We start from the raw sequence: 24,348 nt of genomic DNA, 5'->3' as shown, positions 1-24,348 counted from the left end.
AAAAACATCGAACGCTTGCGCTCAGGATAGCTGCTAATTGAATGTAGCAGAAAACAACAAGCTACCAACCTGTTATCAACTGACATGTTTATCGGAGTCCCGGTGTTAGTTTCTGCTCACAGAACGCTGAATACTAGCAAAGGTATTGTTCGAGACCGTGAGCATCTTCTAGTAGACAAGACTGAGCTCGATATTGTATCCGAGATGAAAGATCAAGGACTATCTTACGTCAAACGTTTTACAACTCGGAAAAATAATGAGACTGTCCAAACCAATACCTATCTGTTTTCATTTTCAGCTCCAAATCGTCCAAAGTCAATCAAAGCAGGCTTCTGCAATCTGAATGTTGACTTATATATTCCAAATCCTCTGCGCTTCTTTAAGTGTAAAAAGTGCGGACATGGTGTTAATACTTGCACATTGTCTGTTACATGTGCTCACTGTGCTGAGAATCCACATGTAACAGAAGATTGTGACAGTAATTACAAAAAGTGTGCAAACTGTTCTGGAAGTCATTCGTCCTTTCCTAAATAATGTCCAATTTGGAAAAGGCAAATGGAAATTAATAAAATCAAATTTTCCAGAAACGTCAGTTTTGCTGAAGCAAAAAAGATTGTCAAATCTACTGAACACACTGAAACGTACGCCTCCGTCACCAAAACATCTGAAACGTCCTCAAAAGGAACAACTTCACCAATCATGACTTCGTCAAGCTCATGTCAGACTGACCTGACATGCGTGAATACAGATATTCCCCAGTCTATCTCTCCTGAACAGTCTACTCAGACAGATACATCAGTTTCTACCGAACAGATCGTATCTCCTGCAACCAACACTCCTTCTCAGTCTGATAGAAATGAAAAACTAACTGCAAAATCGAAATTCAAGACAAGAACAGAAACGTCCAAATCAAATCGAACACCTAAAGGGTCAGATAATAAAATAAAATTGTTTAACAAGTTTGGATCACTGGAGGAAATGGATGTATCTGATCACACCAATCCAAGGGCACATAGCTTGTCGCCCTCAAAGAAAGTGCGGGGTAGATCCCAATCAACCCACCTAAACGATAGTCCATTCCAAAAATATAGTACAGTGGAATTGTAGAGGATTAAGTTTGTAGAGGATTTTAATGAGTTACAGCTATTAGTCCAAGATTTTGCACCATCAGCTTTCTGTCTGCAGGAAACTTATCTGAAGCAGACAGATATTTTTAATTTACGTCAGTTCGTTGCATATAATTCTTTTTCACCTCCGGGTGACAGGGCCACTGGAGGGTCTTCAATACTTGTTAAGCAGGATGTTATCCATAGTCCTGTAACACTCACAACTAATCTCCAAGCCGTTGCAGTGAGACTTACTCTTCACGTTACCTTTACACTATGCTCTCTGTATATTCCGCCTTCTTCAACACTCCAGCAGTCTGATTTTCAAGCTCTCTATGACCAACTTCCTAAACCTTGTATTATAATGGGTGATCTCAATGGCCATAACCCGATCTGGGGTGGTACAAACACTAATAACTCAAAAGGTAAAATACTGGAAGATTTTATCTCCAATAATGATTTGTGTATATACAATGACGATTCAAGCACTTATCTGCACCCTGCAACCGGCACCTACTCTTCTCTAGATTTGTCTTTTGCAGACTCTAACCTCCTAATAATGAATTTGATTGGTCAGTGTTTGGACACATACTAGATACATAATAACAATATTTGATCATCTATATATTCCTAGAAATGCCTCCATCAACACGCTCAACATGACCAGCGTACCGAGCTGAGATGATAAGTAATACCTAAGCGACAATGTATCACTGTTCAAAGTGACAATACCCGAGAAAATCTAATTGTTTTCACACCTTATACTAGTAATTGGTTGTTTACGGGCTGTCCCTATAAGCGGCCACCGTCCTGGTTCGGTTGTCCCTGGTGGCCACCGCAATTAACAATTGCGTAATCCAGAGAGCGGCCACTCAGGGAATACACCAAAACAATGTCTTTTGGGTTCTATCCATTACGTTTTGTCGGTTCAGTTGAACACCAGATGATGATATTTTGTTGATTGTAGGAAGGCATTAACTCAGAACTTTTTTTTCTAAACGATGCATAGTTTGGTAGTTTATCCATGTATATTGTGGTATTACACAGATATGACATACTTAAGCAGCATGCGCAAATATATTTAAGTCATTTGACTGCACCCCCAAGTATTTACAATGTCGTATCGGAAATATTTCTTGTCCTGCAGCAACAACAGGTGTGCATAGTCTGCCGATTTCAAATAACAATATCAACCGGCATACCATGCAGATTTTATGTGGTACAGGAAAAGGTAGGCAACGGCTTCGTGTCCAAGCAAATATCTGTTGTCAGAAGAATTTTCACATGACTGAAATAACTAAGATACGAAAAAAAAAGAATTATATGCATGAATGGGAGGCTGGGTGATCTACGATAAGGGTTACTATAATTCATTACAACTGACAAAATTCTATTAGAGAGGGGTAATCATAATTATCAAAAGGAGCAGGTGCCCACTCTTTGCACAGATCAGACTTTACAGGGATTAAGTTAAACAACATGTAGGAATGCATCAAAGGGATTAACATCAACAACTATATAACATGTCATGTATTCTACAACAACTGTAGGATAGCGGTAATAAAGCAGTGACAACAGGAGGAAGTCAAATGTCCAAGAGGTAGAAAATATACATGGCTGGAATGCTCTGCTAAGTTGTTGCTATCAGTTCATTGTATGCAGATGGGATGAGATATCCTTCATCTCTGTTGATGGAGGGCTTGTGTCCGCGGATTTGAACTGCTTAAGTCATGTTGATGAGAGAGAGAAAATGTTTATTAAAGTGTCACGTGCTTTTGCAATAAAATACAGTACATTACATTACAGACATACATTAAACACAAACAGCACCCGGCCATTTGGCCTCTGAGACACTAAAATCACAAGCATTATCACAGTAATACAATAAAATAAGAGAATACAAATAAAACACACCATTACATACATTCCAGATTAATAACATGATATTTTAATCACACAAAAGTTATAAAAGCACTTCACCATATTGACGTAAACGTGCACACTCACACGCAAACACGCAATTATGCACTCACTCAACCCCTCACGCAATCCTGCATTCACACACATCGTACAATCACGCACTCACATACACAATCACAGGCTTACGCTATGACATTCTCGCACAAACATGTACACGTACATACGCAATAACGCACTCACGCGCGCGCGCGCACACACACACACACACACACACACACACACACACACACATACATACATACATACATACATACATACATACATACATACATACATACATACATACATACATACACAGGTGCACACATACATACACAGGTACACACATACATACACATACATATACACACATACAGTTTACTACATACTGCACGCACTCAGGCTGTTTTTTGCTTTATCACACTCTACACACCTTACACACACATATATCCCACATGAACAGACACAAAACACATGGATATAAGCATATTAAAATATGTATACTATATATACTATATCAAAAGTGAGGTTCTTCTTCTCGCCATAAGATGCATTTTGGAAGCAAGTAGAAGGTGGCATTGAGGATTTTGCTTTAAAAAAAAATATTTGTCTTTTTTTTTTCTGCATAAACGCATGATCTATTTTCAGGGCCAATTTAAAAACGTGATGGTGAAGTGGGCTTCATCCTCGATATACAGGGGCCAGAGTGGACAAAGTCTGTCATTTAGTGGGATAGGCGGCTTAGCGAATCTACCAGTCTCGATGCACATGAAGGACTTGTGGTGGTGTCTTAACATCGTATTGGTTACATAGGGTTCAGGGCATAAATTGATACCAATGGAAATCAACAACCAGTGAGTTGATATCATGTTCATATTACAATGTGAGTTGATATCATGAAATCGAACACCGATTTCGTTATGCAGTTCAGTTTATAGTATAACCCACCTCACAAATCCATTAAAACAACATGAGTCTACCTCGGCGAAACATCAAAGGATTTTCACTGTAATACCAAATGTCGTCTTAAGGGGAAGACACCTAATCCTGATTCGATTATTGCAAGACTGTTTGAAAAATGGCTTCCTTGTGGTTTCAAGAGTACACATCTGCAATATACAATTCAGTGGTAAACCGTACCAAAGGGACAACGGGACTCATGTCAGAGATGACTGCAACTTAGCCCAATGAAATTCATGTTATACAGAGTGTGAATAAACGATGTATAAAGAAATCAGTACGTCTTGATAAGATGTTAAAATATGCCTTGTAAGATTTGTACGGCGATCTACTTCTGGGAACCATTTCCCCTCCCACTTGAAGTTGAAGAAAGGAGAAAACAACATCATTTGAAGAAAGTCCATATTAAATTATCCAAAGATCGTGTCTAATTTGATAATTAAGATAATTCTGGTAGTGAAATAAAAAAGTCTGCCAGAAATTTCTTCGGGAAAAAATAGTTCTGCCAGAACGTCTGCGGAAAAAAAGATTCTGCAAGAAATTTCTGCAATAATGCATTTTCAGAGCCAATTTGTGAGCTTATGAACACGTGAGCGCACTAGCACATGAACTTTTTGGTTTCATCTCCTCGACATCTTTCCAATGATATAAAATTGTCTTTGTAGCTCGCTTCCTTCTATGTGTCAAGTTAGGACTCGCTGGCCGTTCCTAAGTTGTCCCACCCGGCCTTCAAGGTTTTAAACGATTCAATCGATGGATCACTTTTTGTGGATGATTTTAATATTTCTTGTCGTGGTAAATATATGCATACTATTGAACGGCAATTGAAGTTGTGTTTAAATAAAAAAAATAAATGGTGTCTTGAAAACGGCTTTAAATTTTCCAAGTCCAAAACTAATTGTCTACACTTTTGTAGAAAAAAGAAGCCGCATAAAGACCCAGAACTATCTTTAAATGGCACTCCCATCAAAGTTGTCAAGGAGGCCAAGTTCTTGGGTCTAATTTTTGACACCCATTTAACTTTTTTGCCGCATATTAAATCCCTTATAACTGAATGCCTGAAGGCCCTTGATTTGTTGAAAGTTGTTTCCAACTCTAAGTGGGGAGGGGATCAACTTACCCTCCTCCACCTATATCGATCATTGGTCCGCTGGAAACTTGATTATGGCTCCATCGTATATGATGGAGCCTGCAAAAGCAACCTAAAACTACTTGATTCTGTTCATCACCAAGGCCTGAGACTTTGTATTGGGTCCTTTAGAACCTCTCCTATTGATAGTCTCTATGTTGAGGCTGATGAGCCATCCCTTAACCAACGTCGTATTAAATTATCGTTACAGTATATAACAAAACTCTATTCTAACGAGTCTAATCCTGCATTTAACAGTGTTTTCAATCCTCTTTATGAGGATTTATACAACAGAAAGTCTTCTCGTGTTCCGCCTCTTGGGCTAAGAATTAAAGCATTCATTTCTGCTGCCGGCATTGAGCTGGAAATATATCTCCTTCCCATCTTCTTTCTTCTCCTCCTTGGCAACTGGTGAGACCTGAAGTTGACCTAACTCTGACAAAGTATAAGAAATCTGAAACTAATGAATTACAATATAAACAAGAATATAATCAATTAAGAAATACAAATAATACATACAAATCCTTATTTACAGATGGGTCCAAGGATGGTGGCGCGGTAAAGGTGCCTCTGTCATTGGATCCAGAACAATATCTTCTCGACTACCAAATAACAGCTCTATTTTCACAGCAGAAGCTAACGCCATATTAACAGCTCTTAAATATACTCATGCCAATAATGGTTGTCACCCCCCCCCCCCCCCACACACACACACCCTCTCCAATTAAAAAAATTGAAGGGGGTGACAACCATTATTGGCATGAGTATATACATGTATTAATAAACACCGTAAATATAAACAATACATCATCTTTTCCGATTCTCTTTCGTGTCTTCAGGCTATTAAAAATCTTTCTTGTAAACATCCACTTTTGTTAGAAATTATTGAATTGTATAATGAGTTTGCTACTGGCCAATGCGACATCGTCTTTTGTTGGTTACCCAGCCACGTTCGCATTTCTGGGAATACAATGGCTGATCTTGCTGCCAAAGCAGGACTCAATAAATCTGTGACACCACTTCTTATTCCATACTCTGATTACAAAGCTAGCATTAGAACCTACATCCGTGATCTGATGCAAAAGAAGAGGGACACCCAAGTAGGTATTAACAAATTACATGAATAAAACCCTTTATCGGTTACACTTGGGTTGTCAGTCCAGATTTGAAGAGGTCATCATACGACGATGTCGTATTGGCCACACACGATATACTCATGCATACCTATTGAAAGGTGAGGATCCTCCGTTTTGTATCCCTTGTGATGAGTGAACCACGGTCGAGCATGTCCTGCTTGACTGTGTTGAATTCTCCATCATAAGGGAAAAATATTTCAATATCAAAACAGTAAAGGACCTTTTTAATAAAGTTAATTATCATTTAATCATTGATTTTGTAAAAGAGATAGACTTGTTAAATGAATTTTGATATATGTTTTGTAAATAGATAAGGTTTTATAATTTGTAGTTCAGATTTTCAACTTAGATTGTTAGTGGCTGTATCCTCAAAGGGGTTGAAGTAGCGTAAAATTATTGTCCTCCTGAGAGGGTACGTAAGTCCCAAAAACTTTCAAAGTAAAGTTTTCACGTACCAAGTTTTTAAACGTAGTATTTTTGTTGTTTTAAATTTCGGCTAAATTATCCTACAATCGCCAGCGGCTGAAGGGATGGTGTAAATCCAGCTAGGCTCCATGCAGGTAGCAAAAGTAATGTAAGTCCCCATGGTTCCTAGTATGGTGATCTACCTTCAGTTGTTGGCGATCTATAGCCTGTTTTTATATTGTATTGTCCAACTATTGCTATTAATTTTAACTTTCCACGATAGTTTTAATTCTAATTGTGATATTCTAGTTGTTTTACTGTCCTTCGTCGACAGGTTTTTATCATATAATTATTCCATTTCAATGTCAAATATGTTCTCGTCACGACATGGCTGAGATATTGCCGATGTGACGTTAAATATTAAGTCACTCACTCACTCATTACAGCAGATAACACCGAGAATTAACTCCAAATAGTGTACCCAGTGCGAAAGTCGATCCGGTATTTGTGCTACCAACCCTTTAACCATAGCCTTCAATCATGGTAGAACATAGAAGTTGTACAGACCTTATGTTTCACATTGGGTGTATTATATTGTTCAGAGTAGGATCGAGAAGACAGTTTCGTCATCTAATGTGTAGGCTTACTGAAAGACAGTTATGTGTGTAGCAAGATCAGCCATATATCCATTGTATATTACCTGTGGTTTAAAAGTGAATGTCATTGTTTACCCCACTGTCAGTAATGTAGCTATGATCCCGACACAGCTGAAGTAAGTGTTGACACATTTGTTTCGAATGAAATTTAGCGGTATCAAATGCTCAATGTCACATTATGATATGAAACATCTACGAAGATATATCACCTAAATAGTAATTGACGCCTCTTTTAGCAATATTCGAAAACTATCACGGCTATCACGGCGGGGGACATCAGAAAAGGGAATCGAACCCGGACCTTATGCGTGACGAGCGAACGCTTTAACCACTAGGCTACCCCACCACCTCACATTATACATCAGGACACAGTGAAATGAAATGAAAAGGTTCTAAGCGCATGATTACGTGTAGACAAAGTGTTATGTCGACACCATAATCATGTTCACCATCATTAATATGAGAATAGATCTCCATGGTAACAGCCACAGACACGGAGCCATAACCTGTGTCGTACCCCTGTCGTCATGGTAACATTATCTGCTTGACTTCAGGGCAGGTACGAAGTGGATGGTTAATGCTTATTTTATAGAGTGTAAGGGTCACTGTGACCCAAAACTGACCTGATACGTTGTGATGAGATGCACAAATGGCGACCGCGTGTTGGAGTATCTTGGGCGGTAAATCTAACAAGCTCGTTATGGTAGATTTGACGAAGAAGTCTCTAACGTGTTTTTGGAATTCATAGGCTTCGAGCATTTGCCCCAACCACAGACATTCTATTCCCGCAGTTCAGGGCCAATTTCCCATATTGATCGAGTCTGTAATTATTTTTTAGTTTTTCATTCGACTATTTCTTATAGAATAATTATGGTAGCTAGGTATAAGGATTTTAGGTTTGAATATTTACAACTGGTATTGCTCATGAATGTAAAAACGCAGAATAAGAACAGATAGTTAAAACACGGTTACGGTTCCGTCTTGTATTCCCATGACAACACTAGAAACGAGCTGAGTAACCTTAAAGAATAGGCATACCGGGGGTTGAGAGAATGGTCATCGCCTTGAACGTTGGATCAAAATGAGACATTTTGTTGCTCGCTGTGAAGACCTGGGATGCTTGAATGGAATGCTTGGGTTGGGTGGTTGGTTTGCTGTTTGAAGCCACACACAGCAATATTCCAGCTATATGCCGGCGGTCTGTAAATAATCAACTCTGGACCAGACAATCCAGTCATCAACAACATGAGCATCGATCTACGCAATTATGATACGATGACATTTGTCAACCAAGTCAGTGAGCCTGACCGATCCCGTCTGTCGTCTTTTACAATAAGCATGGGTTACTGAAGACCAATTCTAACTGGGGTCTTCACGGGTCGATTTCTTGGGTGCGCATATATCTGCATATACTTACACGCACTGTCTGGTCAGCGTGCATCTGTGACGTCATCTCACACACCAGCAGAAGACTTGTAACACTGAGTCAGGTTTACAGAGCTCAGATTATTTAACACTCTCGTTCCAAACGGAATGGATTACGAATACGTATGATATGTATGATGCATAGATACATAATATAAATGCATTCCATTAACATATACGCTATCTAATCACATTTTAACAACTTCCATTATATTCAAAACTAACAAAAACTAGAACCTGATGCTTAATATCATCAAATATGTTTAACGTTTACATCAGTCAGTAGTCCGAGGTTGCTGCCATTTCTGTAATTCCTATCATTATCAGACAAAAGAGAATACATTAACAGAAAATCAAATGCAAGTCTAGAACGATTTGGAAAATCCAGATTACCTCAGCTCTGAAACTGAACACTAATATGATTTTATAATTTCTATCTATTTCTCATTCCATGATTAATCACAAGATAACTGTACCGGTAGGTCAAGGACGTGTCTGGGAAGATCATAACTCTGCAGCCCTCGTCATGTTATATACTTGGTCTTGCGTCTGACATGCCCAAATCATAATTCAGCTTCTGATTATACCCGCAGGATCCGCTGACCATTAATTCAGCAGCTAAGCCAGATGCCGGTGGTACTAAAATCTCAAGGCTTCATTAGGCTCAATGTCGTATGTTGCATAAATCAGTCCTGTGCAATGGTTTATAGACAGTTGTCATGCAGTCGAAATACCACGTATTGACGCGGTCGTGGTAGTGTCGTTACTGTCGCATATCGTTGTCTTCCCGTTATCACATCCATTCCCTAAAAGTAGAACAATACCTGTGAGTGAGTGAGTTTTGTTTTACGCCGCACTCGACAATATTCCATCTATATGGCGGCGGTCTGTAAATAATCGAGTCTGGACCAGGCAAACCAGTGATCAACAGCATGAGAATCGATCTGCACTTGTGATAAGTATACATTTATACCGTTTTGTGTAACTCTGGGTTTGAGAATTTATCTTCGAATGCGTTGAAATTTGCTCAACTGATTGGCAGAAAAAGATAGGCTGCCATTGTTCTTGGAGGCTTAAAAGAAACCAGCAAGAATGGTTGACTCGATGGTGAGGTATCAAGGAGGTGTTTGGACGATGAGTTTGCAGTGTTGTGGCGTTCATTTTCATCTGAGTAACGTCTTGATATCATGTTTTACCTGATCCAGTTTTCTTTAACTCGTCAGGATATTGGTATGATGGCACATTCAAATGAGAATATAATCTTCTTATGAATTTGCTAATAATTACATACAAGTGAACATCCTAAATTGGGACAGTAATGAGATTCTAATTCTCGTCATTATGAACATAATCAGCTCATAACGAGCAGTTCGTAAGAAACTCGTATTGCATGACAACACGAAACAATTATTTCAGCGCCTGGTGGCTAGATGTCACCAAACTATTTTTCAAACCATATCACACTGCATTTGCGTTCATTTCGTATGTTGCTGAAGGTTTTGAGGATTGAATTCAACGATTGTTCCCAAAGTGTCTTCTAGCTGTTCTTGGGAGTTAGGGTAGCCTAGTGGTTAAAGCGTTTGCACGTTACGCCAAAGACCCGGGTCGATTCCCTACATGGGTACGATGTGTGAAGCCCATTGCTGGCGTCTGCCGCCGTGATATTGCTGGAATATTGCTAAAACGCCCCGTAAAACTATGCTCACTCACTCTTGCGGTTCTTCCGTTGATTCATAACAACTCCTAACATTCTCTTGGCTAGTGAACACTTTTCATTCTTGCTCGTGCTGGAAAGATACGTGGGACCTGGCGATTTGCACGGAATTACCATTAACAATGTTTAATATTCATATCAAGACTGATGGTTAATCCGATGATGAACTGATACGTGTTTGACAGTGTGGTGAATGTGTGAGTATGCTGATGTCTTTGGACAATTGTCTTTAATCAAATGGAGCCCACAAGATTGAAATGGACAATGGCGGTTACCAGTTCTTGAACAGTTTGCCTAACTGGGCGTTTTTACACTGCATCTGAATCTTGGAGGTCGTGACAGTTTTGTCAAAGAGCAAAGTGTTCGTAAATCACACGGATGATGAGAAACAAAACTTGGGATAGTGGAACCTTAGCTATTGTGAAACTACGATCTATTGGCAAATGAAAAACAAGACACGGTGTTATCATGGTTAAACATATTTGCTGTATTCTGCAATGATATTCGTGTTGTGATACATATTTGATTTGATTTCACATATGAAGGCAATTAAAACTGACAACAAATCTTGCATCAGATTGCATCGTAATAGCTGACTACTGCTCTCATGTATTGGATCAGCAGATATGTGCCCTGACTGGTGGATAACAAAACCGAACTTGTGGCAAAGGGTTCTCGCCGTTACCACAATCATAGCTGGGTTCTCAATAGCAATAGCTTTGACTTTTATGTATTGTATGGACAGTAAAAGTGTGACACACACAATCATAGCTGGGTTCTCAATAGCTGACTTTTTATGTATTGGATGGACAGGACTGAATATTGTTGTAAATTGTTATGACGTGCCGTGTAACTCCCACAGCTATGTGTGACACACACAATCATTGCTGGGTTCTCAATAGCTGACTTTTGTGTATTGGATGGACAGTAATGTGTGACACACACAATCATAGCTGACTGAATATTATTTGTTCTCAATAGCTGACTATCTGTGTATTGGATGGACAGTAATGTGTGTTATTATTTTTACGTCAGCTATCGTTTATAATGAATCACTAATTTCAAATTGGGCATTTAAAGTGTCCTTTGTAATACAATATCGCCTCACACTAATTTGAATAAACAATCATAGCTGGGTTCTCAATAGCTGACTACTGTGTATTGGATGGACAGTAATTGTGTGAGACTACACACAATCATAGCTGGGTTCTCAATAGCTGACTACTGTGTATTGGATGGACAGATGTGTGACATACACAATCATTTCTGGGTAGCTGACTACTGTGTATTGGATAGACAGATATGTGCGACACAAAACATTGCTGGAGTTCTCAATAGCTGACTTTTGTGTATTGGATGGACATGTAATGTGTGACACACACAATCATTGCTGGGTTCTCAATAGCTGACTTATATATGTATTGGATGGACAGACTATGTGTGACAACACACAATCATTGCTGGGTTCTCAATAGCTGACTTTTGTGTATTGGATGGACAGTAATGTGTGACACACACAATCATAGCTGGGTTCTCAATAGCTGACTACTGTGTATTGGATGGACAGCTATGTGTGACACACACAATCATTGCTGGGTTCTCAATAGCTGACTTTTGTGTATTGGATGGACAGTAATGTGTGACACACACAATCATTGCTGGGTTCTCAATAGCTGACTGTTGTGTATTGGATGGACAGATATGTGTGACACACACAATCATTGCTCTGGGTTCTCAATAGCTGACTACTGTGTATTGGATGGACATATATGTGTGACACACAATCATTGCTGGGTTCTCAATAGCTGACTACTGTGTATTGGATGGACAGTTATGTGTGACACACACAATCATTGCTGGGTTCTCAATAGCTGACTACTGTGTATTGGATGGACAGTAATGTGTGACACACACAATCATTGCTGGGTTCTCAATAGCTGACTTTTGTGTATTGGATGGACAGATATGTGTGACACACACAATCATTACTGGGTTCTCAATAGCTGACTTGGTGTGTATTGGGTGGACAGATGTGTGACATACACAATCATTTCTGGGTTTTTAATAGCTGACTACTGTGTATTGGATGGACAGTAATGTGCGACACACACAATCATTGCTGGGTTCTCAATAGCTGACTTTTGTGTATTGGATGGACATTAATGTGTGATCGTGTATCATCATTCGACACCGCGGAATCATTGGTCAGTTGTCAATGGCTGTCTTGCGGACCAGATGTAGATTCCCCACAGATTGTCTTTGATGATTACCCCAAACTACACTGTTTGATAGTGTCATGATTGTCACCTTCGATGTATGGATACGAATAATCACATTTTTGTTCTGTCCATTGTAATTCCTGCATTCTGACTGGTTGCACTGGTTACGAGTTACAGCATTTCATTTCCCAATAAAAGTAAAACATTAAGCCGCGTCCACCAAAGCGGACTACTTTTACCACTGTGGTTTATCGGGGAATCCCATCAATTCCCACTCTGTTTACCCGTGCACAGGACATCATAGCTGTGTACCTACATATTCAGGATCGCAATAGCCCTCTTAATACCAGAAGCCGAACAGGAATGAAGCAGCATATCTTTAGGGCCTGGTTTTCCTATTCTCACAAACGACATGGGTTATTATAGACGTTTCCCCATGAAACCATGGACCGTGTTTGAATGTGGCGGATACTGACCGGATTGTCTGATCTGTAACACAGCGGGAATAATTGCTGAGTGCTCAGAAACCAACAAACATCCAGGGCATCGTGTTCTTCTGTGGATTTCTTGAGCGTAGATTAACAATAGGTTTCTGCATACATCGTGGGTTTCTAAAGACAAACATTTAGTTTATGTTAAAGGGGTGTTATTTCTGACATATTCGGTCAACAGACATGACTAGGTTGATATAAACATGAATCTGACTTCGGGGATTTAAATAGTTCTTGTGTTTACAGAATGCCACAAAAGCCAAATTTTGCCACATTGAAACACTGTATTCAATAGATGATTACAGTCGGTAACGTATGCTCATATTCAGGCGGATCCGCAAACAATTAATTAAAAAAAACCCATAAGGTGAGACCAATAAAGCATGTTAAACAGAGGGGAATTAGTGATAGACTGCAGATAACTGTATTGTAGACATTTAAGGCTGATCTTTGGCTGCTTCTCGATCACAGAAAACACTCGTTGACAGCTTTCATTTCATTTTCTTCTAATTTTCAAACTAAAAAGTCCCGATTGAATAATCAGTTCGAAAAAAGTAACCCGAGAAACGTTTACAAATCTATTCATCCTTACAAGGGACGAGGAACCGGAAGAAGTCGAGTTGCTTCCCTTTGATTAATGTTCCGGTGGGTTGCGATGGCGCGACGTCATATTTGACTCCCGTATAATATGTAATAAGACAAATGAGAATTTAGGTTAGTTTTTCATCTCCTTGAAAATATATCTCCCTCAGACACCAATAAACACCCATAAATCAGACTAATTCAGCCCAAATAGGTTAACTTAACTGACAGACATATACATCAAATCCTCTGCCAAAACCCAGTCTGGGTTAAGAAATGGCTTATCGTATATTATCGACACGGCCACTCTACACAGACATACACAGTTTAAATGATATATACTTAGTCGAACCTTTTGGAATGTACTGACTCGAGCTGGAGCCCTGTGACAACCTGTCACTAATCATACTTGTATAAACATCCGTACGCTTCTTTAATTTATCTTTTGAAGCAATTTATATGTTTCCCAAATATTAGGCCACCAACCATGTATATAAATTTACTTTAAATACAAATATTCTATCATGGAAGGGTTTAGTTATCAGACATCGGAGACGTATTGATGAAAGGAAGTTCATGAATGATTTAGGAGGTATAACGTAACGAGTGAGTGAGTGAGTGAGTTGTCTTTAAGGCCGGATCTGTTTTGTCGAGGGTCGGTACGTCAGTTTCATATTTGACGGATCACTTTCTTGAGTGAGAGTGTTTGGTAAACCCCGCTTTGAACAGTATATCAGGTACATACGCCAGGTCACCATGTTCAGTATTTAAATTCTGACTGACTGAGTTTGGTTTTACGCCGCTTTTAGCAATATTCCAGCAATATCACGGCGGGGGACACCAGAAATGGGCTTCATTCATTGTACCCATGTAGGGATTCGAACCCGGGTCTTCGGCGTGACGAACCATCTAAACACATTTTTCAACATGTTTAGCTCTTAACATGTCCATATGTGTTTTTGTAGCTTACAGAGAATATGTACCCTGTACCAATTGTTAAGCGTAAACTGGACGAAAATGAGGCCCGGGGCTAGCCATGTAAAATAGCTGACAGTGTCATTGTGACGTTGGGCGTTACATACGTTATAATCCACTGTTTAAGCAGGACGGGTTGTGGTACAGACCAAACTTAAAAGAAAACAGAATTAGCATTGATATGATCCCTCACCCCACCCGCACCCAAAAACTAAAAAAATAAAGTAAAATAGAAACAAAATTGCATGCTTAAAATTCCCCTTCCCTACCAAATGATGAACGGTCGCCGATGACGGTCACTTGTCAGTCTGGGTGAGGGTTTTTAAGCAAGGGTCTTTTTAAAATTGATATCTGAATTTATCTCTCTCCATCAGTTCCAGTTGTGCATTTCCAGCGGACATTTTTACACTGAGGTCTACCCCACCTCTCGTCCGCTACTCCACACCTCGTCCTCTACCCCACCTCTCGTCTGCTACCCCACCTCTCGTCTGCTACCCCACCACTCGCCTGCTACCCCAACACTCGTCTGCTACCCCACCACTCGTCTGCTACCCCACCTCTCGTCTGCTACCCCACCACTCGTCTGCTACCCCACCACCTCGTCTGCTACCCCCACCACTCGTCTGCTACCCCACCTCTCGTCTGCTACCCCACCACTCGTCTGCTACCCCACCACTCGTCTGCTACCCCACCACTCGTCTGCTACCCCACCACTCGTCTGCTACCCCACCTCTCGTCTGCTACCCCACCACTCGTCTGCTACCCCACCACTCATCTGCTACCCCACCACTCGTCTGCTACCCCACCACTCGTCTGCTACCCCACCTCTCGTCTGCTATCCCACCTCTCGTCTGCTACCAATAATTCTTGTGACTTAAGTTCAATATGTCGGCCATAGAACTGTCTCTCGACTTGACTTTCCTCCTTCAGTTAGGACAGGACTTCAATTGTTACTTCATTGATTCTGTGTCGTCTGGCTGGTCTCGCTCACGTCGATGGTGTATTACATCCCTGTACAGCCCAACAACCGTCGCACTTCATGTCGCGAAAACTGTATCCTTGTTGAACAAATTTGAAAAGACCAAATAGTAAGGACTTCGACAAGTCTATGTGAATTTAAATGGTACAGTCTGAGGTTGTGTCGTTGATGATGTTGGTGAGATGAGGAGAGATGGGTTTATCGTCGCGCTCAAAATTATTGTGTGTTCATGTGTGTGTTCGTGTTTGAGTGTGTTCACGTGTCCGTGTGTGCGTACGTGTGTGTTCGTGTGTGTGAGAGAATGTGTGTTCGTGTGTTCACGTGTGTGTGTTCGTTTCCGTGTGTGCGTGCTTCCGTGCGTGTGAGAGAGTGTTCATGTGTGTGTATGCGTGCGTGTGTGTTTATGAGAGAGAAAATGTGTGTACATGTTTGTGTTCGTGTATGTGTGTGAGAGTGTGTGCGTGGATCCGGGTGTTCGTGTGTGTATGTGTTCACGTGTGTGTGTGTGCGCGTACGTGTGCGCGCGCGTGTGTGAGCTTGTGCAAATTAAGGTTTTATAGTATTATCATACTGAGATACCATTCACAGCTTGGTAGAGCTACACAGAACCCTCACTCTGATTCAGTTAATTCTTTCTTTACCTCCGTAATACCGAACGCCAGACAAGGTAACAAGTGCCATCTTTTCTTATGACATTAGCGGGACTCGAACCACTCACTCACCTTCAGCTCTAGAACGAAGTGAATGTGTGAATGTGTGTTTACTCCGCACGTAGCAATATACCAGCCATATACACATGGAGGGACACACACAATGTACTCCGACATGCCAACGCACTAACCACTGCATGGATTAAATAAAACTTCAAAGAAATATACTTTGAAACCTGATATAAATATTTACTTGACTTTGTTTGTCATGTTTTCAATCGGACAACAAATTGTCATTATTGAGGAAGCGTGTGTGCTGTCAGAGTTCAAGGTCTCCAAATTTTGCCCAATAAATGAGAGTAATCTCCCTTCGATTAGAGCCACCGTGATAATAAACACATTCCCTTCACTCTTTCATTGTCGATGTGGTAAGCCAGGTGTGTCTTTGTGCAACAACACACAAGCTACAAACACAGACAGTTGCACTTTATATGGTACCATTTATGGTACCAGAGGTGTCATAAGTGTTAAAACATTTGCGCCAAGAGATTCCCTTTCGCTAAACTAAGCCCCGAGTATGTACTTTTTGGGGATTCTTTCACATCCATTTCGCACATCTTTTTTGTATATATTTAAAATGTATATGTTTGTCAGGCACGTGTACAAACTAGTATGCAGCTCTATGACCTTTGTTCTCCATATTAAATGCCTATGATCGTTGCCAAAAAAAGCAACAAAAACAGCCAGTGTTAAATTGTTAATACATAAATATGCATACACATGTTATGAATTATTTCATGCATGTACGCTTCTTATAAACTGAACTAAAACTAAACTATAAGGGCAAACCCATGGACGAAAGTAAATATTGCTGTAACAGTCAACGTAAGGTTCTATTCGAACTGTGATAAACAGCATGCTGAAATTTAACTGTTAGTGTAATAGCATATAACTGATGTACTTTGTACTGCTCTGATCAGTGAACATGTCGCTGTCAATGACATGATGACGTCATCATGACATCATGACTTCAGGGAATAATTGGATGAATTATAATTTGTATATCCTTATTTGCTTTTAAACATTACGAAAGCTAATACAAACGATTATTCCACACTCTGAGATTCTGGAATAAGAGACAGATTCAACATAAATAAATCTACATACAAACTGCGTCCTAATGAAGTGAAGAAGAAGAATCTTATTCGTATTCATGGCCTCGTGGCCAAAAGTGTGTGTACATAATTTCAGTGCTCATGGACATCAAAGTGATTATTTACATATAATACAAATTCCATTGGTAGATTTCGCTTCAAAAAGATTGCAAGATTTTTTAAGCATTCTTAATTTTGCGGAGACATTAACAAAGTAAACCTTTCATGTGTGGGATAGGTATAAAAATAACTTGGTAACAACAGTTTTCTGCTTTCATTATAGTATGGACAAACCAGTAAAAATTGAAATTCATCTTGGATGACATTATAATTACATTTTGCACACTTCAGTAATTCAATATTTTTACATTTTTATCACATTGATATTGCTGTACATTAAGATTATGGCTCATATACACAGAATATGTAGTAGATCTCTATTCGGGGTAAGTTTCAAAATGTACAGCTCTGGTTCAAGAACAATCTTGTAAGCACAATAATTATGTAGAAATAATGATGAGCTTAATTTACTTTGCCATATTTGATACTGAATATCTTTACGTCTCTGTCTGAAACATTGCATAAAGCAAGTTAAATCTCCACAATCTTGGGATCGATACGTATGAAAAACCAGTCTCCATTCACAAGATACGAACATGTGACACCCAACTGACACTACTATGATCGTCATAATATGACTTAAGCATTAAATAACATGTCTTTGGATAGCGGTTAATAGCATTGTCCAGTATTTAATGCATCTATAAACATAATTGATACATAGCATTCATCTTCCAACTTCACAAAGTATAGCGGTACTGGATACAAAATTACTGACACCGGGATATTTCTTAAAGGCACTATGTCACACATTTTCGACAATAGTTTGGGCCTATATTACATATATTGGGGCATATGCACTCACTTTTGCTTCCTATTGATGCAATAAAAGACTTATTATCCCTTACCACTTGCCTGAAATCGATAATTGAAACTTCGAGGCGAACAGCTTCCAAACAGACAACACTTGCCATATATGGAATGTAAACAATTGCTCCGTACATCGAAAACTGTAGCACGCGGTGTTGTCGAACTGGTTTCAATCACATGTTTGATCGTAGAATATTCGTAAAGAGCCCTGCAATGGACATGACTTTATGGGGTTCGCTTGAAATAATGTTCGGTCTGTAGAAAACGCGAGAGTCGATTTAATGCAACGTTGCATTAATTCATTAGAACTTTTTCATTTAAGATGAGTAATGTTTTGGGGAATAAATTAGATAATAGCTTCCCTGAGGGCTGATAGTTAGTATTATTGAGAGAAATGCATAATTTATTTTTAGAGAAGTGTTGTGTTATATAGTGCCTTTACATAAAGAGCTGTGTAACTTGTCAATGTCATCTCTTACAGTATATCCCCATATATCAGAACCATATAAAAGTATTGGTGTTATTTTGGCATCAAATATTTGAGTAATTATATTCAGTGGGATTAAGGGATATTTCCTAATAAGCTGATAAAAGGGAAAGCAGGCCTCTTTAGCTTGAAGGGCTAATGTTCCACACAAGTCTTGATGAGAAGATTATACCTAAATATTTATAATATGATACAAGATTAATCTTTTCCCCACCATAAGTCCATTTCTCCATTTAACATATCCTCCATTTCTAAACTCCACAATACATGATTTATCCAAGTTTACTTGTAAACCCCATTTATCACAATACGTTCTTAGCAAATCAAGTTTCTTCTGCAAATCAATAACAGTGTCATCTAATAATGTTACTTCATCAGCAAACAGAAGTAATAGGATATCATCAGTTCCATCTCTCACAAATATACCTCTTAATCCAAAGGTCTAAAATTCTTCAATTAAAAGATAGAGACGACAGCGCTAAGAATACAACCCTGGCGAACTCCGGATGAGGTTGTAAATACTTCAGTTTTAAGGTTACCGACTCTAACACAAGCAGAAACCTTTTCATACATATTGATACAGAACATCTTACCGTGAACACATTTTCTTAATAAATCTACGTTTCGACTGTAGAAGGAATATATTATCGACAGTAGAGTAAACACTGAAGAAATCTGAGAGACTTGTGTAGCAGATCATTGAGCTCAAGCCATATTCTAATCCTGTTCTAGTCTTCTAATATATATGTGAAATGTTTACCCAGTGTGTTTAATAGTGAAATTCCACGATAGTTGTTTTGATCTCGGATACCAACTTTCTTATGAAGCGGTACCCGTGAAGGTCCGGGTTACAATTTTGATCTTCAATAACCCATGCTTGTCGTAAGAGGCGACTAACGGGATCGTGTGGTCAGGCTCGCTGACTTGAGTGACACATGTCATCGATTCCCAGTTGCGCAGATAATTGCTCATGCTGTTGATCACTGGATTGTCTGGTCCAGACTCGGTTATTTACTGACCGCCGCCATATAGCTGGAATATTGCTGAGTGCGGCGTAAAACTAAACTCACTCACTCACTCTTATGAAGCGGGATTATCATCCCTATGTTCCAACTGTCTTGAAAGATGCCAGTATCTAATACAGAAGTAAACAGAAGTTCCAGATATGGGATAAGAAATGGAGCATGTTTGTAAAACTCAAGTGGGATCCCATCAATACCTGGAGATTATCCTGTTTTGGGGAGCTTAATAGATCTCTCGATTTCTCCTCTAGATATTGGTTCTGATAAATTATCAGCATTAAGACATTCCTCACACTCATTATATTCATGGTTAGATAAAACAATTTCCACTGTTTCATCAAATGAAGTCTTAATCAGCGAGGTGACAACAACCAGTAAACACATCGCATCACTGCTTCGTTAAGATCCCTTTCTTTAAATTCCCGAAGGTAGACAGGTTCAAATGCTGATTATATCATTTGTGTCGATATTTTTCTTGCTTATTGAAGTCATTCAGAAGGCTCAAATAAACTTAAGCAATTACGTGTATCGTCAAAACACAACATCGTCGTGGGACAGTGATATGATGAGTTTCCAATTGGATTAAGGGCTATCAATCAAACAAGTATTTCAGCATGCGATAGGGTTCAGTTTGTATCCTGAGGCATGTATTCGGCTGATTACATTACATAACCGTGATCGTGCGTTCCACTTCTCGGCACGTGTTCAAAGCGATGTTAAACCCAGCCCGCCCGCCCGCCCGCCCGCTCGCTCGCTCCCTTCCTCCCTCCCTCCCTCCTGAATTGCTCACTCACTCACTCACTCACTCACTTGAACGCTCACTCACTCACTCGCTCACTCGCACACTCGCACACTCGCACACTCACTCACTCACTCACTCACTCATTCGCCCGCCTCCTTGGTGTAGTGGTTAGAGCGTCCGCCCGGAGAGCGGAAGGTCGCGGGTTCGAATCCCGACCGCGTAATACCAAAAGACGTTAAGATATGGTACTTGTTGGTCCCTGCCTGGCGCTCGGCATTAATGGGTACAACAAGGACTGGTCGGCTTGGAGTCAGTATAATGTGTCTGAGTGGGGTATTCATGCTTAACTGCGGCATGGTATCTCAGTGGGCTAGCACTATAAAACCAGCTTCAGTCTGGGCTAGTACAAGCAGCTGCACCTACACATACACACGCATGCACGTCGTCATATGAGCGAAATATTCTCAAGCGCGACGTTAAACCCAATTTCACCTCACTCGCCCACTCACTCACTCACTCACCCAACCACTCATGTAGCAGCAGGAATGACAAGTTATTGTAACAGAAGTTAAGCACAGATACACCAAGTCAGGGCTCAGGGACATGACCAGTTAGAGAAGAGTGAGATATACTGAGGAGCAGCTTTCATGACCAGTTAGAGTATACGTAGCCGCGGGCATGATTAGAAAACTATTGACATGCTCGGAGAAGCTGCAGGCATAGTGTGTGAGTTAGTGAGGTTAGGTTTACGCCACTTTTAGCTAAATTCCAGCTATCACGGACACAAGAAATAGACACACATTGTACGCATGTAGGGAATCGAACCCGAGTCTTCGGCGTGACGAACAAATGTTTTATTCCCAAGGTTACCTCACCGCCCCAACAGGTATATTCAAGGAGAGTTGCAGCAGGGAGTTCAAAGACCAGCCGGCATTACCAGTTAGAGTTGCAGCAGACATGCTCAAAAACAAGTGCTCAGTGAAACAGTGAAACAACAGACATGCTCAGAAAAGCAGCGGACATGCTGTCAGGGGCGTAGCTACCATTAGTATAAAAAGCCCGGGCTTACACATGACTTTTGCTAAAAAAAAATGTTTTCTAGTTCTTGCCAAAATTACCTACAAACACATCATCAGAACAATTTAAAAAAATGGTAATACCTCTATATCTCTATGAATCATATTGACTACAATATTCTTTGATAACAAAGCATTACCAGTACAGTCACTGTACTATGTACAGTAAACATGTTATTCTTCACATCATAGATTTGAAAGATGTCTTTCTTTCAGTGATTATTATTTTTCCATCGACATTAATGTGATTGCTTTGTTACAGTGAGTATATGTGAAACATAACTGAAGTTATTTACAATCGCCCTTCAACGAAACCGTGTACGTTACTCCCTGCTGTAGTCATTGTGCAGGTCTTTAGGCACAACCTGTCGGGCTTACACGGAAACGTGTACGTTACTCCTTTGTGTAGTCATTCTGCAGGCCTTTAGGCACAGCCTATCGGGCTTACACGGAAACGTGTACGTTACTCCCTGCTGTAGTCATTGTGCAGGCCTTTAGGCACAGCCTATCGGGCTTACACGGAAACGTGTACGTTACTCCCTGCTGTAGTCATTCTGCAGGCCTTTAGGCACAACCTATCGGGCTTACACCGACACGTGTACGTTACTCCCTTCTGTAGTCATCCTGCAGGCCTTTAGGCACAACCCATCGGCCTTACAAGAAAAAACTGGCTTGCTACGCGCATGTCAGTGAAACAGCGGACATGCTCAGAAAAACAGCGAGCATGACCAAACAGAGTAACAACAAACAGATGCTCGGTGAAACAGCGGGTATGATGACCAGAGTAACAAAACATGACCTAACAAAAACATGCTCAGTGAAACAGCGGGTATGACCAGATAAAGTAACAACGAACATGCTCAGTGAAACAGCGGGTATGACCAGATAAAGTAACAACGAACATGCTCAGTGAAACAGCGGGTATGACCAGATAAAGTAACAACGAACATGCTCAGTGAAACAGCGGGTATGACCAGATAAAGTAACAACGAACATGCTAACAACGAACACTAAGTGAGAGCAGTGAAACAGCGGGTATGACCAGATAAAGTAACAACGAACATGCTCAGTGAAACAGCGGGTATGACCAGATAAAGTAACAACGAACATGCTCAGTGAAACAGCGGGTATGACCAGATAAAGTAACAACAAACATGCTCAGTAAACAGCGGGTATGACCAGATAAAGTAACAACGAACATGCTCAGTGAAACAGCGGGTATGACCAGATAAAGTAACAACGAACATGCTCAGTGAACAGCGGGTATGACCAGATAAAGTAACAACGAACATGCTCAGTGAAACAGCGGGTATGACCAGATAAAGTAACAACGAACATGCTCGGTGAACAGCGGGTATGACCAGATAAAGTAACAACGAACATGCTCAGTGAAACAGCGGGTATGACCAGATAAAGTAACAACGAACATGGTACATGCTAAAGTGAAACAGCGGGTATGACCAGATAAAGTAACAACGAACATGCTCAGTGAAACAGCGGGTATGACCAGATAAAGTAACAACAAACATGCTCGGTGAACAGCGGGTATGACCAAATAAAGTAATTATATAACAACGAACATGCTCAGTGAAACAGCGGGTATGACCAGATAAAGTAACAACAAACATGCTCAGTGAAACAGCGGGTATGACCAGATAAAGTAACAACAGACATGCTCGGTGAACTGCGAGTTTGACCAGATAAAGTAACAACGAACATGCTAAGTGAAACAGCGGGTATGACCAGATAAGGTAACAACGAACATGCTCAGTGAAACAGCGGGTATGACCAGATATAGTAACAACGAACATGCTCAGTGAAACAGCGGATATGACCAGATAATGTAACAACGAACATGCTCAGTGAAACAGCGGGTATGACCAGATAAAGTAACAACGAACATGCTAAGTGAAACAGCGGGTATGACCAGATAAAGTAACAACGAACATGCTTAGAAAACCCCCCAATTATTTATTGCCGGAGATACATTCGAGTGTGACTCTCAGCATGGTAACTCGAACAGCGGACGAAATCAGCTATTTGACGTGACAAACAAGTGACGTCACATTAGAGATTATGGCGTCACGATGTCATACAGGTTGACCAACCGACATATCTCTATTTTCAGGAGCCGGTACTGGCCTTTCAGGTAGCTAGTTTCTTCCAGCACTCATGATTAATTACAAAAAACGTGTCAAAACATCCAATTGTTTTCTATGAAGCGAGGAGCCAAAATGTGTGTCAGGGTAAGATAAGGTTTGCTTCTGGGATTCTACTTAACACTTTGACAAGACTTGCAGCTGCGCAGAAACATATTTTACTTTACAGAAGCTTATTCTTTTTAAATGCCATACTGTTCACTACTACTTCATTGAATTCAAAAAAATATACCTAGTCAAGATGCATTGGCAGCATTCTTATTCAAATTAAAGAAACGTTTAAATATCACTGGAGGAATTAAAAATGTTACTCCGTCAGTTAATAAACAGAGTACAATTAAAATTTTATTGTGTGTGTTCATTTTTCTGTACATGATCAACAACATAAAGGT

The 24,348-nt window shown here is 40.1% G+C and overlaps 1 long non-coding RNA gene across 1 annotated transcript; it reads left to right on the top strand.

The window, feature by feature from the left end:
* The first annotated feature begins 1,207 nt into the window (after nt 1-1,207).
* LOC124281635 lies at nt 1,208-18,915 on the top strand. Its single transcript, XR_006899950.1, has 3 exons — nt 1,208-1,222; nt 6,886-6,903; nt 18,798-18,915. It is a non-coding gene; the product is annotated as an uncharacterized LOC124281635 (long non-coding RNA).
* Nucleotides 18,916-24,348: the final 5,433 nt, after the last annotated feature.

This window comes from Haliotis rubra, unplaced genomic scaffold, assembly GCF_003918875.1.
Source record: "Haliotis rubra isolate DU_JTF1 unplaced genomic scaffold, ASM391887v1 Scf286, whole genome shotgun sequence".
NCBI lineage: Eukaryota > Metazoa > Mollusca > Gastropoda > Lepetellida > Haliotidae > Haliotis > Haliotis rubra.
The sequence above is the reverse complement of the archived record's forward strand: the minus strand, read 5'-3'. Positions and strand labels throughout refer to the sequence as shown.